The 18,609-nt window shown below is 44.3% G+C and overlaps 1 protein-coding gene across 2 annotated transcripts in view; it reads left to right on the top strand.

The window, feature by feature from the left end:
• The first annotated feature begins 260 nt into the window (after positions 1-260).
• LOC118400563 (disks large-associated protein 4-like) overlaps positions 261-18,609 on the top strand; it is a 238,377-nt gene continuing 220,028 nt past the window's right edge. For both annotated transcript variants that reach the window (XM_052473932.1, XM_052473933.1), the window contains exon 1: positions 261-635. The gene's annotated coding sequence lies outside the window, so the exon portion shown is untranslated. The remainder of the gene's footprint in view (positions 636-18,609) is intronic.

Below are 18,609 nucleotides of genomic sequence, written 5' to 3'. Positions count from 1 at the left end.
AAATTGTATTTCTTGCAAATTCATTCATAATCCTCAAACCTCATGCAAATCACCGATCAAAGCAACCTGCTCCAGTGCTTTCCATGGTACTGATTTGAATCTCTCCCCCTCTCTCTCTCTCTCTCTCTCTCTCTCTCTCTCTCTCTCTCTCTCTCTCTCTCTCTCTAACCCCCCCCTCTCTCTCTCTCTAACCCCCCGTCTCTCTAACCCCCCCGTCTCTCTTTCTCTCTCTCTCTCGGTTTCCCAAGTGGCATGAGAGCGTTGCTGCATCTCTGCCTCGCCTGCCTGCCTGGCCTCACAGAGCCCCTGTCTCGGCAGTCTCCCTAATGCAAACGTATATGCACTGCTCAGTAATGGGGATCGCTGTGAACCTGGGCGCTTGCATTTCCTCTTAACGGAGAGAGACGGACGAATAACAGACTCGACATCGGTAAAGTGTGCTATTTAAAAACTGGAGCACTGCGTTCGTTTATCATATTTGTGTTTATAACCGTTTTTATTTATTCTCAAAACGTTGCTGCCGGTCTTCAAATATAGCCCGATTAGGAAGTTCTCGTCAATAAGAGCAGGATAATCGCACATCAAGTCCAGCTCAGTCTTTCTCCAGACCGATAGCCGATTTGAGGACTCCGAAGGTAAGATTTTAAAAACGGATTAATGAATTGTGTTATGATGTTTACATGGGCGGTTGTAGTTTAGGCTAATAAACTAAATAAATAACCAAACCCATGGCACAGGACATACATGTTTATATGTGTCACGAACGCCAGTTATAATGTTATTCAGCGACTGCATAAGTGGTTGGCATCAATTTATTTCTACTGTAGTCGATGGTGGTTTTAATCATAGTTTTTTAAATATATATATATATATATATATATATATATATATATATATATATATTTTGTGCATTAGGCTACAGGAATGAATTGATGCTGGTTGGCAGGCGATTTAAAAAAAAAAACTGGTTTATTTCAGCCGCTTGTGTGGCATGACATGTAGGCCAAGTCGTTTTGTCCATTAACAGAGCTTTTGGAGATTGATTTAAAGCAATAACCTCACTATTCAATTGACCAAATAATAGTAGTAGCCTAATAATGTTGAACATAGAGGCTTTTCCTTTGGCGATAGAGGGGGCTTTGAGGAAGAAATTGAGAAAGAAAAAGTGTCATATTAGGAATTCTTGGGAGATATATTTCTCCATGTTGTTGAGCCAAGTCAAAAGCAGGTTTGGTTTCTTTGAAGGTAAGAATAGACGCAACACTAAATATCAACATTGACCCTTACAGTAGCCTAGTCCGTGGTTTTTGACTTGGCCTATGTGTTGTTTTGCACACCTTGGAGAAAATGCCGCTTTGCACTATTTGGATGAAACCACTTTTCAGAAAGCTTAGACGTTAAAAATAGACCCGCTCACTGGGTTGTCATGTGGCAGTGATGTGACTCTTGTTAACATTGAGTGTCTGCGTCCAACACCTTTGAGTCGGCTTTGGGCTAGAGCACCAAAAAGTCCAACTACTTTGAAGTTTGACGCTATATTGTATTACCTTATTATATGTATTTGTCAGTGACAGAGAATGGTAGTAGCCACCGATTCTCCCACCCTCAGAGTATGAGGATCTGGTGGGGATGTAGAGTTGTTGACATGCTGCAGGAGGAATATTGATGGTCCAATATTGGCAAGTAATATGTTTTGATGATATGGTAACAACTGCAGACTGCTGATTCTTATGACTACATTCTTATCATACTATGACGAAATGGTCACTGCTTCAGCGTTGGCGAGAAATTAGCTATTGAACTTCACATGGACCTATTGAACACTTGGAACCTGCCAGGAAACAACCCCCTCGTCCTTACCTTAGAGCTTAGACCCTACCAACTTAATAAACATTATTTCCACGTAAACTGACGTGAAATAGACATTGAACTGACATCTGTCCCCAACGGGTAGTTGCTTCATGTTGATCTGAACTAGAATTCTAGATATAAGCAATATTGGAGCTCCTACCTGCCGTCTGATAGGGGATATGGAATTGGTGCATATTACTTATGCCTATCCAGTTTAGATCTACAAAGTGCCTATGGGCAGAGGCAGGGCTTGTAGGCCTTGGCCTAGGGGTTGTTTCTGAAAGGGAGCAATGATGACTCGTCTTACTAGAAATTATGACCATGTCCTCGCTCTGGTGAAGACTAATTATAGAGTCATTTATACTACGAGCCAAAATGAGTCACTGCATCTAATTCACAGTGACAGACACACCACGTGCTGGGCCAAAGATAGACCGTTAATCAAAATAAATCAATAGCGTTTTCCCGCACCATTTATTTCTATGTTGTCCATAATGGCTAGTCGACTTCGGCAACTCTCCCTTTACTGTGAGGTTGTCATGAGGATAAGAGTTATGTTTTGCCCTGAAAGGTAAGTGCGCCATAATGTGCCAGACTACAGTATTAGGTAAATGTGTATTTCATGCCATCAAATTAACATCAGGTTTAGCGCCCTTTGAACAGTTTTTTTGTGTGACCTCAATAGCATGGCCTAACTGCATTAGTGTCCTCAATTTGTTTCAGTTAGAAAAAATGGGGGAAAAGAGAAGAGCTGCCAGGGTATGGGCGTTCGCAGCCAGTTTGGAGTCCCTCTCTTCTCTCGTTTTCACATTCTCTCACTCACTCTCATTTTCACGCTCCCACCCTCTTTCTCTTTAGCTCATATGCACTTACTCATGTCATGTTCGCCAGTTTCTCTCATCTTCCACGCACGCACGCACGCACACACGCACACACGCACACACACACACACACACACACACACACACACACACACACACACACACACACACACACACACACACACACACACACAGATGGATAGAGCCCTGTTTTAAAATACTTATTTTAAGCTGTTGATTGTTGATGTTTATATCACACAAATTTTTTGTATGTGAATTCAGCCCCTAAGTGTTTAAAATGTTTGTTTATGTATGGCCTGTCTCAAACGCTGTGGCCCATTCTTATATAAAACCTATATACAACTCCAGTAGTTTTACAGTAACCTACGTAATGCTACGTAATACGTAATACTACGTCAAAATGAAACTGATATCTAATTTCTCCTAACCCCAGGAGTATACAAAGGGTAAGTCATTGCTATTTAGTCTATTTGCGCATAGAGGCTGGGTTAACAGGATAATATAATATTATGGCAGGGGTAGGACAAGCATTATGTATAGCAAACACTGTAATGAATATCTGCAGAGATGAAGGTGTGCATTCCAGTTCTCAGACGGACCGCTAGATTACACCATGTTACATCAACGAGAGAAAAATGAGAATTCTGAGAATGAGAGAGAAACAAATACGAAGAAAATTCAGGGCTTCCGCTCCCCCAAGATAGCTTTGGCAAAGATTCTCAGCCTTTTCTTGTGAGCTGGTAGATTCCGAAAGCATCTTTATTTACTTTGGGTGCATCCATTGCAAAGCTATGGTTGTGAATGAGTTATTATGGCTGTCTGACAAGAGAAGGAAACGAGAGAAATAATGTGGATGTCATTGTATTGACTTCCCGGGCTGAGGTATGGGGAGAGAGGGGGGAAGCAAGCACAGGAGAACGCACACACTAATACTCTACAGCATCAGTGGGTATGCTTTGAAGTTTAAGCTTCCACAAACAGACAAAGTAGCAGCTGTCATCCCTCTCTGCTTTGGTGCTTAACATAGGCCTAGTATCTGGAGAGACAAAAAGGCAAACCTCACATTCATATCAACATGTGTGCTTTGTTTTGGTGTAAAATCTCCTTTCAGCAAAGCTATAACCTATAAGGAACATAGCTTTGCTTTGTTTGCCTTCAAACTAGGCCCTGCAAGGGTGATTCATTTTTCCTCGATTAAGAGCAAAAACAGTCGCAGGACTTTAAATGACCTTCTTCAGCTTTCACGTCTCTGGTATTGTCAAAAGTGTGAATAATTTAGTCTGTGAAAATGTCAAACAGCTCCTCTCCGTATGCCAGAAGATGTTTGGGTTTTTAAAAGTCAGCGACAGACATTACAGCACTGACAGAGGGCTCTGTTAGAAACAGCTAGCTCAGATTCTAATTAGACAGTGGCAATGCAACAGGGATCAACAAAGAATATTGAAAATTAAGTGGATGTGGATGTTGCACAGCGATAGTTTATAATGAACAGAAATAATCAGCAGTCTGATAACTACAAGAGGACACTGATTGCCAGGAAGGCAAATGTGAATTTCATTGAGCTTTTTGCCTAAACGTTGTAGTTAGCTGTCATTGAATATCTTGTTGGTGATAGAGCATTTCATTCATGTGATGACAAGAAAATGTATATTGTACCCTTAAAATGATCACTGTCGTTGTAACTTTTCTTCATTTTCAAGGGCTGTTCTTTTCAAACTATTTTCAATGCTTTGGAGAAATAGCATTGTAGGCCATCTTCTCAAGATCTGTCTTCATGTGAAATAGACTTTGTTACGGTACACTCTTAGAAAAAAGGGTTCCAAAAGGGTTCTTCGACTGTCCCTGTAGGAGAACCCTTTGTGGTTCCAGGTAGAACCCTTTTTGGTTCCTGGTAAAAAAAACTTTTGAGTTTCATGTGGAACCCTTTCTGGAAAGGGTTCTACAAGGAACCCAAAAGGGTTCTACCTGGAACCAAAAGGGCTTTACCTGGAACCAAAAAGGGTTCTTCAAAGGGTTCTCCTATGGAGACAGCCGAATAACCTTTTTACGTTCTAGATAGCCCCTGTTTTTATAGACGTGTAGCATGAAGTACTTTAAAGGCCTTTCATTGTGTGTGGACATCTAATGCACATAGACACATACACACACAACCACCAGGACTGCAGAACTGAAAACCACCAGGACTGCAGAACTGAAAACCAGTAGGACTGCAGAACTGAAAACCACCAGGACTGCAGAACTGAAAACCAGCAGGACTGCAGAACTGAAAACCAGATTTAGGACTGCAGAACTGAAAACCAGTAGGACTGCAGAACTGAAAACCATGTATAGACAGATATGACATGAACAGGTTGACTGTCTGTCTGCCTCTGCAGTGCACAGACTGCAGAACTGAAAACCAGTAGGACTGCAGAACTGAAAACCAGCAGGACTGCAGAACTGAAAACCACCAGGACTGCAGAACTGAAAACCAGTAGGACTGCAGAACTGAAAACCACCAGGACTGCAGAACTGAAAACCAGCAGGACTGCAGAACTGAAAACCAGTAGGACTGCAGAACTGAAAACCAGTAGGACTGCAGAACTGAAAACCAGTAGGACTGCAGAACTGAAAACCAGTAGGACTGCAGAACTGAAAACCAGTAGGACTGCAGAACTGAAAACCACCAGGATTGCAGAACTGAAACCCATCAGGACTGCAGAACTGAAAACCAGTAGGACTGCAGAACTGAAAACCACCAGGACTGCAGAACTGAAACCCATCAGGACTGCAGAACTGAAAACCAGTAGGACTGCAGAACTGAAAACCACCACGACTGCAGAACTGAAAACCAGTAGGACTGCAGAACTGAAAACTAGCCGGACTGCAGAACACAAGTGGTGGGGTTGTGCACCCCTGCCTCGTTCCTCTGGGGTTCTTTCCCAAACTCATTCAATTGGACTGCAGTCCCGTTGCCTCTTCTAGGACCTTCTCCCACTCTGAGTCTTCTCCTGAGTTTCAGTGGTATTGAAATGTGGGGCCGGAATGGGTAGAATTAGTAAGAGATTCTTGACATCAATAAAGTACTCCCCACTCATCCCAACCCGAAGCAATACGCCTCTAATTAAAATGTCCGTCTTCCCCAAGCTGCTTAGTCACGAGCTGCTTAGTCACGGTCACTAAGGCTTCAAGTAACCTGCCAGGCAGACGCGAGCCACCCTTCTCGGGGAAACAAGACTGGCATGATGCCCAAACTCATGGCATGGCAGGGGTTAGTCTATGTCGCTCTGCTGAGGCAGTTGTTATTCTACACACAGCAAGTACAGGTTTCAGGTTGAAGCGGTGCAAGCGAGCGATAAGGCTGTGTTGCCGCTAACTGCTGTTTGAAAGTGTGGACAGGGGTTGTTGTTACGTTTTAGTTATATATGTAGGTGTTTTCATACTGTTAGACTTGTTAAACTCTGTGTGAGTTCTTGTTGTTTTGGATTTTTCAGGATTATTAGCCAGAGGCAGTGAAGAGAGACAGGAAAGTAAGGAGGAGAGATGGCGTGCTAGAAAGGCAGTGGCATTAACTGCTAGACCACCACAGGTCACATACTTCATGTGAGTTAATGTATCATATGTATTGCGTGAACTATACAAGTATACAACTATACTGTGAAAATGGTTACATGGAGGGTAACCAATACTATTCAATTATCTTCTCTCTGTACATAATATAGTAATTGCTGCTGATATGATTTATACACTACATAAACTGACACTGGCTTTAAGCTGTGTTCCCCCCCACACACATTCTATGGTTTATTCTCAACGGAAAGCTAACATTAAAAAAAAGGCAATTGTTCAGTATTCCAACTCTCTGCTAATGACTGTATGTGTTATGCTTCAACGCCCACCTTAGGTCTAACAACCGTCTGTTGCCTCCAGAGAAATGTCTCTGAAATTGAAGGTCCACTTTGCTTAGCCTTATACATGACTCCAATTGATTTTTCAATAGAGATGGTGATTTCACCATGGATCAACATCCTATCACACAATATTATAATCAGCCGACAGAAAATATGTATCCTGTAACATGCTCTATCTCTAGGACCTCCCATCCCCATTTGGTCCATTTGGTCCTAATCCCATGATGAGAAGCCTCAGTCTGCGTCTGTACTGACCTGGGTTCAACTACTTTTATTTCTTTTTTTTGTGTGTGAATTTTACCCCTTTTTCTCCCCAACTTTGTGGTATTGTTTTTTAGTAGCTACTATCTTGTCTCATCGCTACAACTCCCGTACGGGCTCGGGAGAGATGAAGGTTGAAAGTCATGCATCCTCCGATACACAACCCAACCAAGCCGCACTGCTTCTTTACACAGCGCCATCCAACCCGGAAGCCAGCCGCACCAATGTGTCGGAGGAAACACCGTGCACCTGGCAACCTTGGTTAGCGCGCACTGTGCCCGGCCCGCCACAGGAACCACTGCTCCACCCGGGAGGCCTGGGTTCAACTACTTTAAGTGTTTGCACTAGCCTGCCCTGCAGTGCCAGATGGGTGGGGTTTTGCAGTCTTGCCACTATTCTATTGGTGCCATTGCACCAGGCAAGCTCAATCAATCCCAGCTAAAGTATTTGAAATCATTTCAAATAGTACCACACAGAGTGGGATCCATTCACTTCAATTTAATTGACAGGCCAGCCTAATAGAACATGTATGAAAATAACCACGCTGATCTATAATTGATGAGGGCCAATAGAGTGGGAAATAGTTTTTGCTCTGTGTTTGCGTGTATGTGTGTGTGTGTGCGTGTGTGTGTGTGTGTGTGTGTGTGTGTGTGTGTGTGTGTGTGTGTGTGTGTGTGTGTGTGTGTGTGTGTGTGTGTGTGTGTGTGTGTGTGTGTGTGTGTGTGTGTGTGTGTGTGTGTGTGTGTGTGTGTGTGTGTGTGTGTGCGTACGCTGTGTGTATGAGTCTGTGTGCGTGTGCGTGTGGGAGAAGGAGGAGGAAGCCGGTGGGACTGGATGTGATGGAGGCAGTGCTACAGTATGTATGTGTTACACAGGATGATTGCTTGGGCTATAGAGCCTATCAGATACCCAATCATTGACAGCTCAGCAGAGACTTTTGCAACTGGCCTATTCAACGTTTCCTAACGTGTCCTAATGTCCACACTAGCATTAGTATGTGTACCAGATGAGGAGGGCAGCTTCAGGAGGGAGGTCAAGTGTGTTTGCGTGGGGGGAGCCTGAGGCTTTCTAAGCTTAGAGTATTGACTGGATTCAAAGGGAAGTAGGTGTATTGTAATCAAGGTCGAGAGAATGTTCACCTGAAAGCTTTGTGAAGAGAGTGAAAATTGAACACAGCATAGCGGACCTTCTTCCATCCCTCTCTCCCTCCGTCCGTCCCGCCCTCTTTCCTTCCTTCTTTCCCTCCCTCCCTCCCTCCCTCCCTCCCCCTCCCTCCCTCCCTCCCTCCCTCCCTCCCTCCCTCCCTAGATTGAGAATCATTTTTGGAGGTTCGACAATGGCCTCTTTAACTCAGAGCAGTGACAAATAGAGACACCAGAGATAGAGAGAAAGTGAATAAGAGAGAGAGAGAGAGCGATACAGAGGGAGGTACTGATGAAAGGGGGAGAGATAGGCAGAGTGAGGCAGACAGAGAGGAAGAACAAACACCTCTCGCTCTCTTCCGATTGCTCATTTGTCCCCACTTCACCCCGTCAATACAACACCCGTAGAATCCATTTTCACAAGTCACTGTGCCACATCACCCCCATACAAGATAGGCTACGGTAATGTGGGCATTTCCTTCTAAAGACTATCTGTTCCCTGTTGGCACTCTCTCCAACTCTCTCCTTCTGTTTTTCTACCTCCCTCTCATATTCTGATCTCTCTTTCTCACTACATCCCGCACTCTCTCCCCATACCTAAGACCTCTCTGAATTGCCTCAATCAAACCGCTTGCCTTCCTAGTGTGAATGATAGCCTCGCCGCTAGCCAGCCGGCCGGCCTGTTTCTGGCACTCTCTCTAATGGAGATAAAATGTCCGTCTCTCGACAGATGCATCTCTGTGAGGTGCTGGTCGAGCTGCCGGCCGCTCAATCATAACAGTGAACCTGGGAACTGCAGTAAGTAAAGGTCTTTGTCTTGTGTTTTCATGATAGAATGTGTTATGGTGTCAAAGGTGAGACAGGTGAGATATACTGTACTGTAGGTCTAATGTGCAGCCTGCTTATTGGATAACTCCAGGGAGGTAGTGGTAAAAAAGGACGGGAAACATTTATTGCCAGTAAAGATAAACATTATCAGTAGCACTAACGGTAGTACTAATTTAGCATAATAGTGCATAAATTGTTACTCACAGGAATTTTCAAGTGTTTGTCAACTGTACATCCCCTGGTTAAATCAGTAATGGAAAAAACATGGAATTCTTAACAGAGCATTAGCTCAAATCCGAGGACACAGGTATCTCCCTCTCGTAAGGAGATTAAATAATTGTTGGAGAATTAGACCGAGACCTTCTTGCTTCTCAATTTACTAAAAGGCTTCATTGTAATACGTGTTCCCTGGTGTGTATCTGGATAAGAAATTAAATGAAAGAGATGTGCTCTGCTTTACTTGTTCCTCTGTCGTCTATGTTCAATCCAGTTGTTATGTGAACACTGGCACGGTAATCATCTCTCCCCATTGAGGTGAACAGAATCAATTTAACCGACGGTGTCTGTGACTAGAATACTGTATTCTGACTTCGGATTAGGCTGTTGAGCATATGAGATGGAGTCGTCAAAGCTTGTTTCTGACTCTCAATTATTGTGTTGCAGCCTTACAGTCAAGGGCCCTATAAGGAATGCATAGCAAGCATAGCATAGCATAGCATAGCATAGCATAGCATAGCATAGCATTACAGTTCACAATACCTTTGAATTCATGCTTATTACATGATTACATTATAATTATGAATTCATTATCTCTTCATTTAGTTGTACAGTAATGAAATGATTGTGGGTTTCCTGTTTGACAGTCCAAGAGCATGCCTACTTTACTGTTTTGTGTGTGACGTTCAGACCTGGGTTCAAATACTATTTGAAACCATTTCAAATACTATATCTGTGCTTGAATGAGCTTGTCTGGGTTAATGGAACCACTCAGAATAGTCAAAATACTGCAAACTCCGCCCATACGGCATTTCAGGAACATTAAGTAAACGCTCAATGTAGATTTTAAATACTATTTGAACCCAGGTCTGTTAGTGTGACATTGTCCTTCCCGTGTTTTCCAGTGGAGCGGACACATTGTGTGTCCCTTCTAAGCTCTGTGTAGGATAAGCCCTGTAATTGCTTTGTTGTTGAAGATAGGTAGCTATAGAGCAATTCCCCAGCACAAATTGCATATTAACTTCGACGTCATGCACCCGGAGAACAATAAAAACAATGTGGCACAATTAATAGCTTCACACCACTGAAGAAAACACAAGAGGAAAGAAATGAACACCTTGTCATGACTAGGTTTTCCATATTGTCTTGTACTGCACAGATTCCATGTGCATTTTCACTGTGTGTTTTTGTTGCTTTGATCAGCCTGTCACCACAGGCTTAATTCAGATTCAAATTTTACCAGATGAAAGGAGCTTCAAAGATTGAAGGTCTGTGTATGTGTGTACGTGTGTCAAATAAGTATTTTAAAACAGGGCTCTATCCATCTGTGTGTGTGTATGCGTGTGTGTGTGTGTGTGTGTGTGTGTGTGTGTGTGTGTGTGTGTGTGTGTGTGTGTGTGTGTGTGTGTGTGTGTGTGTGTGTGTGTGTGTGTGTGTGTGTGTGTGTGTGTGTGTGTGTGTGTGTGTGTGTGTGTGTGTGTGTGTGTGTGTGTCCTGGATCTAGCAACTGGGTAAGATCCTTATTGTCGGAGTCCTCAGTGGTGCTCTATGATTCATTAATGGCTCCTATCACTGAAAGAAGTTTACACAAAGCAGTGGGACATCCCCACACAGACAGAGAGACAGAGGGGGAAACAGAGAGAAATATAGAGATAGAGAGGTGGGAAGATACATAAGTGGCAAGAGAGAGAGAGAGAGAGAGAGAGAGAGAGAGAGAGAGAGAGAGAGAGAGAGAGAGAGAGAGAGAAATAATGGTGTTCCAAAAAAGGTCCAGTCGCCAGGAACACAAATACAAATTCCATCTGGACACCATTGCCCTAGAGCACGCAAACTATACATACCTTGGCCTAAACATCAGCACCACAGGTAACTTCCACAAAGCTGTTAATGATCTGAGAGACAAGGCAAGAAGGGCATTCTATGCCATCAACAGGAACATAAAATTCAACATACCAATTAGGATCTGGCTAAAAATACTTGAATCAGTCATAGAGCCCATTGCCCTTTATGGTTGTGAGTTCTGGGGTCCGTTCACCAACCAAGATTTCACAAAATGGGACAAACACCAAATTGAGACTGCATGCAGAATTCTGCAAAAAATATCCTCAGTGTACAACGTAGAACACCAAATAATGCACGCAGATCTGAATTCGGCCGATACCCACTAATTATCAAAATCCAGAAAAGAGCCGTTAAATTCTACAACCACCTAAAGGGAAGCGATTCCCAAACCTTCCATAACAAAGCCATCACCTACAGAGAGATTAACCTGGAGAAGAGTCCCCTAAGCAAGCTGGTCCTGGGGCTCTGTTCACAAATACAAACACACCCACATTACACAGATCCACAAAGAATTTGAAAACAAACCCAATTTTGATAAACTCCCATATCTACTGGGTGAAATTCCACAGTGTGCCATCACAACAGCAAGATGTGTGACCTGTTGCCACAAGAAAACACTGTATATATACATAATATGACATTTGTAATATCTTTATTATTTTGAAACTTCTGTATGTGTAATGTTTACTGTTAATTTTTATTGTTTATTTCACTTTTGTATATTATCTACCTCACTTGCTTTGGCAATGTTAACACATGTTTCCCATGCCAATAAAGCCCCTTGAATTGAATTGAATTGAGGACGAGAGAGAAGGAGAGTCCGCCAGGTTCAGAAGGTAGCTCAGGAAAACAATGAGCAGTAATGCACAAGCTTTGAGTATGCCAGAGAGCTCAGGAAGGGCACCCGATGATAAAGCATGGCGTAAATAGGTATTTTTTAGGGGCCTTGCTTTTGATCTGTCACGACAGAGACAATTTGTTTTTCACTTTGTATGCTGGTGTTCAGTTGCTCCTTTGTGTCAAAGCGCCTTTTATTATTGTTATGTATTTTTTTACCAGCGTACAATTTGTCATTTCATATGATTTGACCTTTTTATCTGCAGTACGTTTGACGTGTTAAAAAACGTGTTTTTCTCAGCACATTTTGTTTTTCAAATAGCTCTCTTCTCTTAGCGTTGTCCTATTACTGTGGGTGTTACAGCGGAAATCGCCATATGATGTCTTTGACACCTTTAATAACATAAAGTTACAGAACAACTTCATAAATCTCTTGGAAGGGAACGTAATGCTTCAGATGACATTCTGTTCTGGCACCGCCGAGGAATGACTTCATCTGGAACGCCACGTTTGACACAGTAACAATATAGGAATATGCAGTGCATTATGGGTGATGGTGACTTTTATTAGTCATTTCTGTTTTGGTCCTCAGACTGTTATAAATGCTCAAGAAACGCTTTATGACTGAGAATCAGACACCGGTTCAGTTTGGACCATGGCCACCAGCAGTATACCCTAACAAATGTTGGTTCACTGAATGTAGTGGGAAGGTTATTTGTCATTAAACCAAACCGTAACACTCTATCACCCCCCACCCACACCTCCTGTTTTGGGCCCTGGTCAAAAGTACTGCACTACATAGGGAATAGGGTGCCATTTGGGACATGTTTTTCTTATCTCTGTGGCGGGTGTCTGAAACAACCTAATTACTCACTGTAGAGTCTGAGATTGCAAACTCCTCCATTTCCATATTTTCTATGTTGCTGCACTATCTGCACTATTCACAGTGCAGAATAAAAGCACAGTTTGTGAGCGTATAAGAACTCGTACTGTGATCTTTGAAAAATGCTTTGATCACTTGGATGCTTTCATTTAATTTCATTTTTGCTAATGCATTCTCTTTGTTTTGTGTGCAGCGCTGTGTGAGGTCAAATGAAATCAAAACCACTGGTGTAGACTTTACAGTGAAATGAAAGCTTAAGAACCTTTCCCAAAGATGCAGAGTTTAAAAATAATAATGAAAAATGTAATAGTAGCTAACACGAGGAATGAAATAAAATACTGAAGAATGTAGCTATATACAGGGAGTGCCAGTACCAAAGCAATGTGCAGAGGGAAGAGGTACACTACATAACCAAAAGTATGTAGACACCTGCTTGTTGAACATCTCACTCCAAAATCATGGGCATTAATATGGAGTTGGTCCCCCCTTTGCTGCTACAACAGCCTCCACTCTTCCACTAGATGTTCCACTACTTGCTTCCATTGAGTCTTAATAGCATTAGTGAGGTCGAGCACTGATGTTGGGAGATTAGGCCTGGCTTGCAGTTGGCGTTCCAATTCATCCCAAAGGTGTTCGATGGGGTTGAGATCAGGGCTCTTTTCAGGCCAGTCAAGTTCTTCCACACTGATCTCGATAAACCATTTCTGTATGGACCTCGCTTTGTGCATGGGGTCATGCTGAAACAGGAAAGTACCTTCACCAAACTGTTGCCACAGAGTTGGAAGCACAGAATCATCTAGAATGTAGTTTTATACTGTAGCATTAATATTTCCCTCCACTGGAAATAAGGGGCCTAACCTGAACTATGAAACAGCCCCAGACCATTATTCCTCCAAAATGTACAGTTGGCACTATGCATTGGGTCAGGTAGCATTCTCCTGGCATCCGCCAAACCCAGATTAGTCCGTTGGACTGCCAGAGGATAAAGCAGGATTCAGAGAACAGAGGATGCTTTGCGCACAGTGATCTTAGGCTTGTTTGCGGCTGCTCAGCCATGGGAACTAATTTCATGCAGCTCCCGACGAACAGTTCATGTGCTGACATTGCTCCCAGAGGCAGTTTGGAACTCGGTAGTGAGTGTTGCAACAGAGGACAGACAGCTTAATGACTTAGGACAGACAAATTTAATGATAGTGTTGGAGTCATGCGTGGTCACGCAGTCGTGAGTGAACAGGGAGTACAGGAGGGGACTAAGCACACACCCTTCAGGGGCCCCCGTCAGGAAGTTCAGGATCCAGTCAGGAAGTTCAGGATCCAGTTGCAGAGGGAGGTGTTCAGTCCCAGGTTCCCTAGGTTGGTGATGAGCTTGAAGGGGACTATGGTGTTGAACGCTGAGTTGTAGTCTAATAACAACATTCTCATATCGTTATTTCCCCTCTTGTCCAAGTGGGAGAGGGCAGAGTGAAGTGCAATTAAGATTGCGTCATCTGTTGGGTATACAAACTGGAGTGGGACTAGTGTGTCTGGGATGATGGTGTTGATGTATGTCATTACCAGCCTTTAAAAGCACTTCATAATTACAGATGTGAGTACTACAGGGCGATAGTCATGTAAGCAGGTTATCTTGGAGCTCTTGGGAACAGGGACAATGGTGGTCATCTTGAAGCATGTTGGGATTACAGACTGGAACATGGAGAGAATGAACATGTCTGTGAAGAGGCCCTTGAAGAGGGAAATGACTATGGTGGAGTGGGGTCCACATTAGGGGGGTGGGGTACTGTCACACTGACCATTATTTGAGTTGTTTGTTTCTATGTTTTGTTTGGTCGGGGTGTGATGAGTGGGCATTCTATGTTGTATGTCTAGTTTGTCTGTTTCTATGTGTTTTTGCCTGATATGGTTCTCAATCAGAGGCAGGTGTTTGTCGTTGTCTCTGATTGGGAACCATATTTAGGTAGCCTGATTTGTATTGTGGGGTGTGGGTTGTGGTTATTTTTCCTGTTTCCAGTGTTCCTTTGTTCACGTTACGGGACTTTTTCGGCTTTGTTCATTTAGTCAGTTTATTGTTTTGTTCGTTGTTTAAGTTTTCAATTAAAATGGATTATCATCACGCGGCATTTTGGTCCGATCCTTGCTCGTCCTCCTCAGACGAAGAGGAGGAGTTCCATGGCAGAATAACCCACCTACAATGGACCAAGCAGTGTGGTAACGGCCAGCAGCAGCAGCGGCAAAGAACGCAGGACTCATGGACTTGGGAGGAGATTCTAGACGGCGAAGGACCCGGGGCACAGGCAGGGGAAAGCAGAGCTGGAGGCAGCGAAAGCAGAGAGGCGCCGGTATGAGGAGGCAGCGCGGCTGGAAGCCCGAGAGGTAGCCCCAAAAATGTCTTGGGGGGGGGCACAAGGGGAGTGTGGTGAAGCCAGGTAGGAGACCTGCGCCAACTTCCGGTGCTTACCGGAGAGAGAGAGGTACCTGCGGTGGAGCACACAGTCTCCCCAGTGCGTGTGCATAGCCCGGTACATTCCAGCTCCTCGTATCGGCCGGGCTAGAGTGGGCATCGAGCCAGGTGCCATGAAGCCGGCTTTACGAATCTGGTCTCCAGTGCGTCTCCTCGGGCCGGCGTACATGGCACCAGCCTTACGCATGGTGTCCCCGGTTCGCCAGCACAGCCCAGTGCGGGCTATTCCACCTCGCCACACTGGCCTGGCTACCGGGAGCATTCATCCAGGTAAGGTTGGGCAGGCTCGGTGGTCAAGAGCTCAAGTGCGCCTGCACGGTCCGGTCTATCCAGTGCTACCTCCACGCACCAGCCCTCCGGTGGCCGCCCCCCGCACCAGGCTGTCTCTTCGTCTCATCCCTACAGGTGCTCCCGCCTGTCCAGCACTGCCAGAACCTTCCTCCTGCCCAGCGCCACCAGAGTCTCCCGTCTGTCCTGAGCCGCCAGAGTCTCCCGTCTGTCCTGAGCCGCCAGAGTCTCCCGTCTGTCCCGAGCCGCCAGAGTCTCCCGTCTGTCCCGAGCCGCCAGAGTCTCCCGTCTGTCCCGAGCCGCCAGAGTCTCCCGTCTGTCCCGAGCCGCCAGAGTCTCCCGTCTGTCCCGAGCCGCCAGAGTCTCCCGTCTGTCCTGAGCCGCCAGAGTCTCCCGTCTGTCCTGAGCCGTCAGAGCCGCCAGTCTGTCCTGAGCCGTCAGAGCCGCCAGGAGCTGCCAGAGCCGTCAGTCAGCCAGGAGCTGCCAGAGCCGTCAGCCAGCCAGGAGCTGCCAGAGCCATCAGCCAGCCAGGAGCTGCCAGAGCCGTCAGCCAATCTGGAGCTGCCCCTCAGTCCGGAGCTGCCCCTCAGTCCAGAGGCGCTCCTCAGTCCAGTGGGGCCTTTAATTAGGGTCTTAGACCCAAGGTTGGAGGCGATGGTCGCCACTCTAAAGAGGCCCTTGAAGAGGGAAATGTCTATGGTGGAGTGGGGTCCCGCGCCAGAGCCGCCACCGCGGTCAGATGCCCACCCAGACCCTCCCCTATAGGTTTAGGCTTTGCGGCCGGAGTCCGCACCTTGGGGGGGTGTACTGTCACACTCTGACCATTATTTGAGTTGTTTGTTTCTATGTTCTGTTTGGTCAGGTTGTGATATGAGTGGGCATTCTATGTTGTATGTCTAGTTTGTCTGTTTCGTCTGTTTCTATGTGTTTTGGCCTGATATGGTTCTCAATCAGAGGCAGGTGTTTGTCGTTGTCTCTGATTGGGAACCAATCATACCATATTTAGGTAGCCTGTTTTGTATTGTGGTGTGTGGGTCATTGTTCCTATTTCCAGTGTTCCTTTGTTCACGTCACGTGACTCTTTCGGCTTCGTTCATTTTGTCAGTTTATTGTTTTGTTCGTTGTTTAAGTTTTCAATTAAAATGGATTATCATCACGCTGCATTTTGGTCTGATCCTTACTCGTCCTCCTCAGACGAAGAGGAGGAGTTCCGTGACATGCGTAAAAGGCATTTAGCTCGTTTGGGAGTTCTGCGTCACTGGGCAGCTCATGGCTGGGTTACCCTTTGTAATCCTTTATTGTCTGCAAGCCCTGCCACATACGACGAGCGTCATAGCCGTTGTAATAGTATTCCACATTCCTCTTATATTGTCCTTTTTCATATTTGGTGTCTCGTTGGAGGTCGTAACGGGATTTCTTGTATGCGTCCACGTCCGTGTCCCGTTCATTGTTAGACGTAGCTTTAGCCCAGCCTGGATGTTGCCTGTAATCCATGTTTTTTTGTTCGGATACATTCTTATAGTCGCTGTGGGGAATTTTTATTTTATTTTTTTACCTTCATTTAACTAGGCAAGTCAGTTAAGAACAAATTGTTATTTTCAATGACGGCCTAGGAACAGTGGGTTAACTGTCTGTCCTCGTCTATGCACTTATTGATGAAGCACGTGACTGTTGTGGTATGGTTCATAAGGAAACGTTGTCAATTAATCTGTGAATTGGGAGCTTTAACAGTTGGGAGCCTTATTGTTCTATATTATGCTTCATTAGGACATCAAGAGATATGCAGAGAAGATTCCCCTAACATCTGATTCAGGTTCAGTATGGTGAAGGTCAGTATTGGGGGTTGGGTAATCTGATCCTAGATCTGTGGTTAGGAGCCACTTCTATTTCTACCTCAAGCCTCACCAGATACAAAGATGTCCAAAGTCAGCCTGTAACATCACATACCATACTAACTAATGGTCAAACCTTAACCGTGCACTTGTCTGTGGGTAGTAGAGCAACCAAACTATAGTACGACTAAGCAAATTCTTTCCCAGAGCCGGGTTTCTATATCCATTGCCAGGTAATACAATCTGTGTCTTTCAAGGCAAAATATCAAGTCAAATTTTCCCTGTCTTCGTTTATAGCTCAGCATAAACCTGAGTTCCCTGGGTACAGGGCCCATCCATGTCAGTCAAATCGTAGCCTCTTCCTGATTAACTTTCCTCATCCGATCACACGACCCTTATAGCTTATATTTGAGGAGAACAGTATTAACGACATCATCCATTTTTTTACTACATCACAAGGGTTTAGCATTTTGATGCTAATTCATGCCAATCTAAACTCCCCTATATCCCTTTTCTGCTTGTCTTTTTTCTTTGAATGAATCATTGTTGTTTGGAAATTTCAGTTAAGAATGTTTTTATATTTGATTGGGGTTTGACAGATTTATGATAGCTTTGAACGGCACCTCAATGTCAGTGATCGTCTGAGTGAGTTTGTGATGTATGTTGATCCCTCACGGATTATCGATGAGTAAATAAACAGAGAAATAGCTCTGTTATTCTCTTAAAGGCTTGCAAAAACCATTTTCTCCCTCGATTAGCTATAGGTTAGGATAGAATGGGATTTATTGTGAGGTAATAATGGGAAAATGGAATTGTGTCCATTTAATCTGCTGTAAATGTTTGGTTAGGAGCTGAGATTTGAAGGTCACAGTAACATACCTATTTTCTGTAATGGGGAATTGGGAGAGCATCATACTGTAGCTAGGTATGAAAGAGCTGGTATGAAAGATCTGGTATGTGTGCATGTGCAGTCATTTACATTTGACATTTTAGTAATTTAGCACACACTCTTATCCAGGGGGACTTGCTCAAGGGCACATTGACAGATTTACACATTGCCAGGGTTTCAGACAGCCATACATAACATAATATAACAGACAGACAGACAGACAGACAGACAGACAGACAGACAGACAGACAGACAGACAGACAGACAGACAGAGACCACCTCCCTTTGTGAGACATACGTACCATTTGATATATTATCACAGTACACTAAATGCCCCTCTATCACAGTACACTAAATGCCCTCCTATCACCGTACACTAAATGCCCCTCTATCACAGTACACTAATCTCCCATGTATCATATTACGCAAATCGCCCCATTCACAGTGTACTTAACACATGATTGTATGAATACATGTTATAATATTATATTACTTGATTATTTGTGCTTGCAAACATACTACATCTCCTAGCCCAGCCATCTATCAAGCC

Source organism: Oncorhynchus keta, chromosome 21 (genome assembly GCF_023373465.1).
Source record: "Oncorhynchus keta strain PuntledgeMale-10-30-2019 chromosome 21, Oket_V2, whole genome shotgun sequence".
Taxonomy (NCBI): domain Eukaryota; kingdom Metazoa; phylum Chordata; class Actinopteri; order Salmoniformes; family Salmonidae; genus Oncorhynchus; species Oncorhynchus keta.
The sequence above is the reverse complement of the archived record's forward strand: the minus strand, read 5'-3'. Positions and strand labels throughout refer to the sequence as shown.